Consider the following 10,794-nt stretch of genomic DNA (forward strand, 5'->3'; position numbering starts at 1 on the left):
TTTTTATAAAATGAGAAGTTCTGGACTCATTACGTTACCTAAAAACCTTTGGGTGGATCCAAGTGCACCGATCATTCATTTGCATATTCATGTTTGGGTGGCATACTCACCTTTGTTTATTTCTTTAGGAAATTCATCATAACTAAGAAAACACCAAGGCACCCCTATAACACTCGATCCAGAAAAATGGATAATGAAGAGGGCGTGCAGGAACAGATGAAGGCCGATCTATCGGCCTTAAAAGATCAAATGACTTCCATCTCGGAGGTCATGTTAAAAATTCAGAAAACCATAGAGGACAAAGCCACGGCAACCGCCTCCAGTACGGTTAGGGAAGCGGAGCCGGTGCTGCAACCCGCTTTAAATCCGCAAGCTTATCCTTATGGCTTGCCTCTGGACTTCACTCCCCGTGCCACTCCGGAAGATTTAAGCCAAGCCCCTACTTTTGAGGGGCAACTCCCGCCTTATGACGACTATCCCAGGCAAGACGATGAGGAAGGAGATACCCATCTCGGCCCCCTGCTCCACCTCAAAGATCCGTCCCCACATGAACTACCCCAACCGAACATAGTCCGCCATATCCCGGCCTCACCCACACCCGTAAAAGAATCTGTTCCCTTCGCGGAAGATAAGGGAAAGATTGAGGCGCTCGAAGAGAAGTTAAGAGCAGTCGAGGGCCTTGGCAATTACCCATTCTCGGATTTAGCGGATTTATGTCTTGTGCCCAATATCGTCATTCCTCCCAAGTTCAAAGTACTGGACTTTGATAAGTACAAGGGGACGACATGTCCGAAGGGGCATCTTCGGATGTATTGCCGAAAGATGGGGGCGTATTCTGCGGACGAGAAATTGTTGGTCCATTTCTTTCAAGACAGCTTGGCCAGAGTAGCTATAGCATGGTATACCAATCTGGAAGCTTCCCAGATCCGATCATGGAAGGACTTGGCAACTGCCTTCATTAGGCAGTACCAGTACAATACGGACATGACTCCCGATCGGAACCAGCTTCAGAGTATGACTAAGCGAGAGCACGGGTCCATTAAGGAATATGCCCAAAGATGGAGAGATCTTGCAGCCCAAGTCGTACCGCCCATGATGGAAAGGGAGATGATCACGATTATGGTAGATACGTTACCCACGTTCTACTATGAAAACCTGATAGGCTACATGCCAGCTAACTTTGCGGATCTCGTCTTCGCCGGAGAAAGGATTGAATCTGGTTACGGAAAGGTAAGTTCGAATATGCTTCCAACAACAACAGAAGAGCCCCAGTAGTGGGCGCGAGGAAAAAAGAAGGAGACGCCCACGCAGTCACCACCACCCCGACGTGGATGAAAGCACCCCAAAATATCAAAAGCTCATACCAGCCCAATCCCCCAAATTTTTTAATCCGAGCCGGGAATTCTCTCCCGACTCAAGTAAAAGGACCACCCGCAGCAGAAAGAGTGCCGGCCCAACGCACAGCTCCAACCGCTCCCCGGCCAATTAATAATACAGCCCCTGGCGCAAGCTATAAATATGCACAGCACCCGCCCCCGAAAGATAACTTCTCCCCTATTCCCATGGCATACTCCGAGTTATGGCCTTCATTATTGGAGAATCATTTGGTGGTGGCCATACCCGGGAAGGTCTTCCAGCCACCCTACCCCAAGTGGTACGACCCGGGTGCCAAGTGTGTGTACCATAGTGGAGCTCCCGGACACAATATTGACTCCTGTATCCCGTTCAAGTATAAAGTGCAGCACCTGATTAGTGCCGGCTGGCTAGCGTTTCAGGAGCAAGGCCCAAATGTTAAAACCAACCCGCTAGCTAGTCATGGAGGGGCTAGCGTGAACGCCATCGAAGAGGACGGGCCATCGCGGGCAAAGAGGTTAGGAGAGGTGGTTACTTCTAGACGCTTCATCTATCAATCACTGCAAGCGGCGTGCATGGTCTCCCGAGGTGGAGACGAAAGGGATGAATGTTTGTTTCACCTCGGGGAGTCGCATGACATGGAAACCTGTCCCGCGGTGGAAGAATTCCTTCAGCGGCTCATGGATTGCTGGCAGCTTGAAGTGTCCATAGGAGGGAGGGAAGAACCACAGATTTGCATGCAGTCGGAAGAGAAGAAGGTTCCTCTAACCCCCAAGGCCCTAGTGATATGTTTTACTAGGAAAGGGATCGGCTCCACACCCATATACCCCCGGACGGCACCCAAGCCAACACCATTTGCATATCAAAGTAATAAGGCCGTTCCGTGGAAGTATACCCCTCCCGCGTCCAGCGAAAGAGTTGCAACCGAAGTTGACTCCCTATCAGCTAAGGTAACCAACATCACCGGCCTCAGTGGCGTAACCCGCAGTGATCGGGTGTTCGCTTCCCCTCACCTGGTGGAATTGCCCTCTAAAGGGAAAGCGCCCATGGTCCAAGAGCCCACAGATGTAGCCACCCCCTCGAAAGAAGTAGATCCTCCAATGGTAAGAGGGGCCGAAAAGAAAGAGGGATTTCAAGGAAAAACAGTGACTTTGGAAGAGGCCCATGAGTTCCTCCGCCTCATCCAACAAAGCGAGTTTAAGGTAGTCGAGCAACTAAATAAAACTCCAGCAAGGATCTCTTTGCTTGAACTACTCATAAACTCCGAGCCTCATCGTGCGCTGTTGATGAAGGTCCTTAACGATGCCCATGTAGCACATGATATCTCAGTGGAGGGTTTCGAAGGTATCGTTAATCATATAACCACCAACAATTATATCGTGTTTGCGAAAGAAGAGATTCCCGTTGAGGGGAGAGGACACAACAAGGCTCTACATGTGTCGGTGAGATGTATGGACCACGTTGTCGCAAAGGTACTTATCAACAATGGATCAAGCTTAAATGTAATGCGGAAGACCACTTTGGAAAAGCTTCCTTTTAGTGTGTCACGTTTAAAACCAAGCTCGATGGTGGTGCGAGCCTTTGATGGTACTCGGCGGGAAGTGATGGGGGAAATCGACATTCCCATTCAGATAGGCCCCCACACTTGCAACGTGGTGTTTCAAGTAATGGATATAAATCCCGCCTATAGCTGCCTCTTGGGAAGACCGTGGATTCATGCCCTGGGAGTGGTCCCTTCAACGCTTCACTAGAAATTGAAGTTCGCAGTGGGTGGACTTTTAGTGATAGTGTCGGGTGAAGAGGACATGTTAGTGAGCTGCCCTTCCTCCGCACCATACGTAGAAGCGGCGGAAGAATCATTGGAAATAGCTTTCCAATCCTTTGAAGTGGTGAGCTGCGCCTCTGTGGAACCAAGTTCGTCGCTACCTTCTCTCTCCAAAGCGGCCATAATGGTGGCACGCGTTATGCTCAGGAACGGATTTGAGCCCATAATGGGTCTAGGCAAGGACTGCCTCGGGAATGCCGACGTGGTCGATATCAAGGGAAATCCATACAAGTATGGATTAGGGTATGAACCCGGGATGCTGGGGAGGAGGAACGTGCCGTCAAGATTTCGGGCAGATAGGGTATGGCCCGGCCGTATTAGCCAGTGTTTCACCAGTGCTGGAATGGTGTCCGAGGAGGAGGTGGCAGCAATAGAAGAGGAATTCCCTCAAGACCCACCAAGTTTTGTGCAACCATGCCACCCCGATTCCCAAGTGGGGAACTGGCGCGTGATAAGCCAGTCAGAAGTCTATACCACTGATTCAATGTAATTAGAGCCTATAGATTTCCTTTCTCTTTTGTTTTGTGAAACCTACCTTATTAAATAAACAAAGAGATCTTGTTTCATCTGTTCTTGCGGTCCCACCTTTTCTCATATCATTTTGCATGTTTTTGTTTCTTTTGTCTTGTTTTTGATTCTTGAGGGTCGATTACTGATAATCTTGCTAGTTTTGTTATGCAAGAACTTCTTAAATACTATGATGCACTTTGCGAGTTTCTCTATTGGAAGAAATAATAGTGTTAGGTAAAGTATCATTGTCAATACCAGAATAAAAGCCCGCGCTAGTGTGAGCTTTCATCACATTTTCAATTGCCATTAATGATGAAAATGAACTACCACCACCAAGAGAAGAAACCATTTTTATCAAGGGTTGTGCTTCTTGAAATTTCGGTGTTTCTATCCCAAGACTGTTGATATCATTTTCCTTGGTAGTATCATGCATATCATGCAAGTTAGTTGAAAGAAACATCATTCTCTCTATGCTATTGTCATCATCAGAAGGGCTAATTTGTGATGGTTCTGGACAACGAGTAACATTATTATAGTCTCCAATTTCTTTATCACAAGATTTTGCATTGTGACATGGCATTCCATCCCCCAGATTCAGATTGTAGTGGCTCTAGTTCATTCTCAAGTGAACAAATTTAAGTTTCTGTCTGCTCCAGTACTTGTGAAATGTCATTTTTCCATATTTGCAACTTAGTCATTGCAATGAATCCTTCTGGACTAGAATCTACAGAGCTAGGCTTGTCAGAATGTAGCAACTCAGCAATTGAAGACTGCAACATGTTCAAAGAGTATTGGCATCTTTCCTTTGTGAACTCCAAGGAGAATTCAGCTGATGATTTTTTGGAGACATGGGACCAGTTGAACCTCCCAAATCACAAACATCATTGTCCATAGTTTTCGCTATTACGCACAACGTATCGCCCACACCTACTACAAAGCACAACTAATTACGTTATGACAAACAAGGTTATGTAGCTCCATGTGGAGCTTGTAGGCCTCAGATCTTTTTCATCAATGGAGTCATTTGCTTCTTGAAGATGAATGGAAGCAGAATCGAGAAGGAAGAAAGATTGTTGGAGACGCCACTTCAAGGAGAAGATGAGTCAAGAAGAAGCTCACCACCATAGGAAGTCATGGATAAGAGCTTAAATGTAAGAGAAGATGAGTAGAGGGAGAGGGAGAGAAGGAACATGAAATTTTGTGCCTCAAATGAGGTCTGAACTTTGAAGTATAATTCTCAAATGATCAAAGTTGAAAAAATGCACACACATGACCTCTATTTATAGCCTAAGTATCACACAAAATTGGAGTGAAATTTGAATTTCTATTCAAATTTCACTTGAATTTTAAATTGAATTTGTGGAGCCAAATTTTGGAGCCAAAATTTCACTAATTATGATTAGTGAATTTTAGCTATGGTTCAGCCCACTAATCCAAGATCAAGTCCAATATTCTCCACTAAGTGTGTTTAGGTGTCATGAGACATGTAAAGCATAAAGGACATGCACAAAGTGTGACTATATGATGTGACAATGGGGTGTAGCAAGCAAATTCTCACCTCCCCTTCTAAAATTTAATTGGATTAGGCTTCTCCCAATTCAATTAAATTTATTTCCAACACACACATCAAATTACAAAACTACCCCTAATACAAAAACTATAGTCTAGGTACCCTAAAATACAAGGGCTGAAAAATCCTGCATTTCTAGGATACCCTACCTACACTATGGAGCCCTAAATACAAGACCCAAAAATAATAAAATTTTAATCTAATATGTACAAAGATAAGTGGGCTCATACTTAGCCCATGGGCCCGAAATCTATCCTAAGGCTCATGAGAACCCTAGGGCCTTCTCTTGCATCTCTGGCCCAATCTTCTTGGAGTCTTCTATACAATGCCCTTGGGAGGTAGGATTGCATCACAAGTAATACAAGCATAAGGACAAATAATGAGCATGTACATACATAATACATTTAGACACCTTCATAAATATGACTCACCAGATATCAAAGTCCAATGCTCATTATAATTCTAGATGATCTAAAACCAACAATACCCTGAGAAATGAGATGCCGCTACACTATATTAGTAGTAATAAACATTCCAACAGGGTAAGTTGCCTTGTACTGTAACCAAATCCCTTGGATAACTAGCTAAAAAGGACTAAAGGGCCTGGTTAAATAAGCTTCTTTATAAGAGAAGAGAAAATAAGAAGCTAAAGCTTCTCTCATAAGTAAAAAATTGGTCAGGTTATAAGTTAAAATAAGCTTTTTGAAAACATAAATGATAGCTTCTATAAATTTGTTCATGCATAAGTCAATTTTAACTTATAACAGAAGCTTAAGGTCCTATTCGAGAAAACTTCCCTGTAAGTACTCATAGAAGAAGAAAATTACTATTAGGTAAATAAATAGAACTTCTCTTATAAGCTAAAATCAACATATGCACTTAAGTTTTAAGCAAAATAGGCATGCAAAGACAAGCATCCCAACAACATTGACACCCCTGCCTAACTTAGATAGGAAGGTCTCTGATCTAACTTCACCGAATGTAGAAGTACATAAGTTCATTAAAATTTATGAAAATCTTTTTTTTTTCTTATAATTACATAAAGAGAAGTATATACAAATAGGACTTAGCTCATTTTAGTCGATGGGGGACTTCGACACTCCCTTCTTTGCCCAAGGTTACTCGCCACAACTAAGGTGGGTTAGGCGTGACAACAATTAAGAGGTCTTTCCAACAATTCCTGTACATGTTTATTGAGAAGTTTATTCAAACGACCATAATAAAGAGTAGTTGATAGAATCTAACAAGATACCTAAGAAGGAACTGAATGCACCAGAAGCTGGAGTAGTAACAGTAGCAGCACTTACCCCATCACCCTTAGTTTTCTTTTTCTCAAACTTAGCAAGTCCTTCACCCTAATTCAGCCTTGGCCTCTTGTCTCTTCAATCACATTGTTCACAACCGTTTCCACTATATTTTTGTTCTTGTCCCTTCCCTTTCCCGTGCTCTGAGAATAAAACCTTTCAAAAGTATTGTTCCCTTTATTAAGTGGTTTCCAGCCCAAAGAATCCTCCCTCTCATAGTTCTTCTTCTTATTATTATGATGCCATTGTTCTCTAGAGTTAAGTTTCTCCCTAGTGTTCATAGAATGTGTATGAGAGGGATTACTTAGCACATCATCAATGTGCCTCTTTGAGGAGAAACTCTCCCTCTCATAATTATTTTTCTTCTTATTGTTATCATCATGGCATTGCTCTTTGGAGTAAGGCTTCTCCCCATTGATCATAGAACGTGCATGTGAGGGAGTACTTAGAACATTATCAACGGACCTCTTTGAGGACAAACATAGAGAAGCATTGTTAGTAATTTCCCAGAACTTGTGTCTGGGGTCTCTTGAGGATCTAAAGGTTATGCCATGGCCAGAGCAAGAGCCTTGGCCAGGTTCCTTTGGAAACCAGTGCGTAGCACCACCACCATGTGTTCTGGGACCTATACAGAAAAATAATTAATATTCCAACCAAAATTGGTAAAAAGATGAAGGAAAAAAAATTAATAGAAGCTAAGTATATATTCTCATGGACAAAAAAGGAGAAAACAAATATATGTGTTAGCATACATGAAAATTCACTTATTTGAAATAAGATTTTCAATTGGAGACTTGAATAAGTTTTTCAAGTTGGCTTGGTATGTCTAAATTTTATTAATCCTTTGAAAGTAAATGAAATTCAATGATACCCATAAAAAATAATATTGATATTTATATTTGCTTAATTAAATACATTAGGTATTCTGTTATAGCATTGTGTATATCAGTAAAGAACACACACAAAAAAAGCATTGTGTCTATATCCACGTTTGAAAAAAAAATAGTCATATTTTCCCATATACATACATGCGTAGATAACAACTATCTTGTTCCCATAGTCGCTAGGCAGCTATATACCCTTATCTGCACATTTTATCCTCACTTTAGTTAAGAATAAAACCAAAAAATTAAGAACAAAATACTAACTGAAAAATTACAATAGTTGAATTAAAATAATTATTCTTAAATCATCCAAACATAACCATTCAACATAATAACAAACATTTATCATTATTGTTATTATTATTAAATAATCCAAACATGATCATATAATATACGCAGGTATAGGACAAGGTGGGTACCACAATATCCACACCCTCATCGGTCTTGTTTAAATTTTGAAGGTAAATCAATCCCTGGATGCAGTGCTATAGAGCAAGAATTTATCCTTTACCCCTAGATAAAATTGAATAATAAGTATAGCCAATTAAATTGTAAATTATTCAAAATATTAATTTACTCATAATTTAATTAATAAAAATTGAATATAAAGTTGTTTTCTCAAAAGTTCTCAGTTGATAAAATTATAAGGCATAAACTCTAGTGAAATTTCATTTGTATGACCTGTTGTACAAAAGATTTTACAATTAAAGAGAAAACGGAAGAAAAAGAAATAGAGAAAGAGATGGAAGTATCATGTGTGATGAAAAGACATTGAGATAGAAAATATTGTATAAATTATTTTTTAGGTGTTGTATAAATAACAAAACTCTAACTTATGAGTGTACCAATTTGATTTCTTGCAATACATTTTTATCTTTTCTCATATTCTGTTATCCCCTTTCTCTTTCCTCTTGTAAGGTTATATTCAGTCTCCCTTTAGATTCAAAAGCTTAATTGATGATATATCAAGGTGCATAAATTTTAAATCACAAATCTAAGACCAAAACAATAAAATAATCACTTATATGTTGGTGAGCATCTTGTCATAATGCATCAAGAATCATAAGTTATAAACTATATATGAATTGGACAAAAATGTTAAAGAAAACTCACCAACATGTTGAAATCGAGTTGATTTCTGATTCTTAAACTCGAGAAAACCACAATGAGATGATGAGTGTTTTTGTCTCAAAGGGGATCCATACCTCTTCTACTTCTTATCCTTGAAGACTCCCTTTTGATCCCACAACATCGATAAAAATCAACCCTAATAGCACTGAGCACCCAGAAAGAACTGTGTTCATGACAACAATCTTAGCACAAAACTAAATCAAAGTAAAATTCAAATAGCACCAATATTCCACAAGATTAACACCAAAATTCTACAACTTTAAGACCAAATTTAAGATTTCCTACTCTATTGAAAACCTAGGGCTTTTCCTAAATAGAAAAAAAAAATCAACAATAAAATCAAACCTTCAATTTTTTTGGTATGGAGAGAGGATCATCGCCCCAATTGAAACTCAAATTGAAGAGAGTAACACTCTATTATGAACTTAAACAAAAGCCTTCAATTCTGAATATTATCTCTTAAGTAGGAGTGTCTATAGTATGCTTATCTCAAGATTGTGGCCAAAAAGCTAGAAAATGGTTAAATGAGATGGTCAAGGATGACAGAGAGTTACCATGGACAAAGAGAGAGCGAGCGAGCGAGAAAGGAGAGAGGAGACAAAGAGAGAGAAATGCAGGACAAGAAATATATAATTTTCAAATATCATTTTCCAATAATTTTTTTTTCAAATCTTAAAGAGGACAAAATATATTTATAATAATTTAAATATGCTTAAAAATAAGTGTGGGAACCCTGGCCCTTAGAAGTTGCCCTTCCCTCCGCCTATACAAGATAGTATTGCAAATCAATTGGAGAGCTTCGGATGGGCATTGAGGTATAAGTGAATTGATTTCTAGCTTTCAATTTGTGCAAGTAATTTAAATTTTATCAAATTTATGTATGTTTTAGATTTTTACCAAATAAAAGCAAGTTGTAATTTGATAATACAATTAATACATATGTAAGTTCTATTTCACATCTAAAACTTATTAATATTTTATATTAAATAATAAAATTTTATTTTTCAAATGCTATTTTTTATTTTTCATTGAAAAATTATTCTCATATATGGTTTATTGATATTTTAATATTAAAAATAAGATTGCATATGTCAAATATGATTTTATATTTTTAACAAAATAATAAAATTTAATTTTCATGTATAAACTATAATTTTATTTGAGTTTAACTTTATTACTATATTTCAATTTGTGCAACTAATTTACAATTTTAGTAAATTTATGTAAGTTTGAGATTCTTTCCAAATAAAATTAAGTCGGTTTTGAAGAATATGGTGAGAAATAAGAAAATAAAATGTATTTGACTTCTTCAAATTATTAAAGTTACTTTTAATTAACAATCATTCCCATATATAACTTTTTAATACTTTAATGCTAAATAATTAAATTATATTTGTGAAACACAATGTAGTATTTTTTTTTTATAGAATATAATGAGTTATTCCTTAATAAAAACAACATACTGAGTCATCATTTTCATATATTATGTATAATTTTACCTTGAGTATAACTGTACAACTTATAAAAAATTATACCATTAACTAATTATAAATTATATTATGTGACTTCTAAAGTAGTTATTGTAAAAGTCATCAAAGTTACATTCATATATAACAATTGTGATTAAATGACAACACAAAAATATTTACACTATTAATATATTTTGATTCAATTATTTTATTTTATTTTGGCGATCTATTTGAGAAACACAGAAGGGACCCCTCGCAAGAAATGGTACCTCCAAATAGTGAATTTCAGAAAAAGGTGCATCTATGGACGCCAATCACAAAGCTTTTACCAGTGCATCCAGTTGATCTTAATCGATCTTAAGAAGATCGCTTATCTCTTGGAAACCTTCATGCACATATGCATGTAAGAGATCAAACCATTGCCTACCCTTATGGTCTGCACATCTCAAAGGCCACCGATGTCAAGATAGTTGTTGACAAGGTGTGTCCTCGTTTACCAATTTAGGATGCGGCCAAAAAGAAAGGATTCAAGTTGTACTACAATAAGGAGATTCCTTCAAGGAAAATGAAAGTGGAAAAAGTTAATCACCCTCAGAATTAGAGTTCCCTGTTTAGGGGGAAAAGGCTTGTTCGTGCTCCTGACGCATATGATGTTAAGATCTTCTAGAACCAGGTCATGTGGATGGACACTCATAAAGCCTTCACTTTTGGTTATGATGGAAATGACAATGCTAAGCACCATGACGTC

This window comes from Glycine soja, chromosome 17 (assembly GCF_004193775.1).
Source record: "Glycine soja cultivar W05 chromosome 17, ASM419377v2, whole genome shotgun sequence".
NCBI lineage: Eukaryota > Viridiplantae > Streptophyta > Magnoliopsida > Fabales > Fabaceae > Glycine > Glycine soja.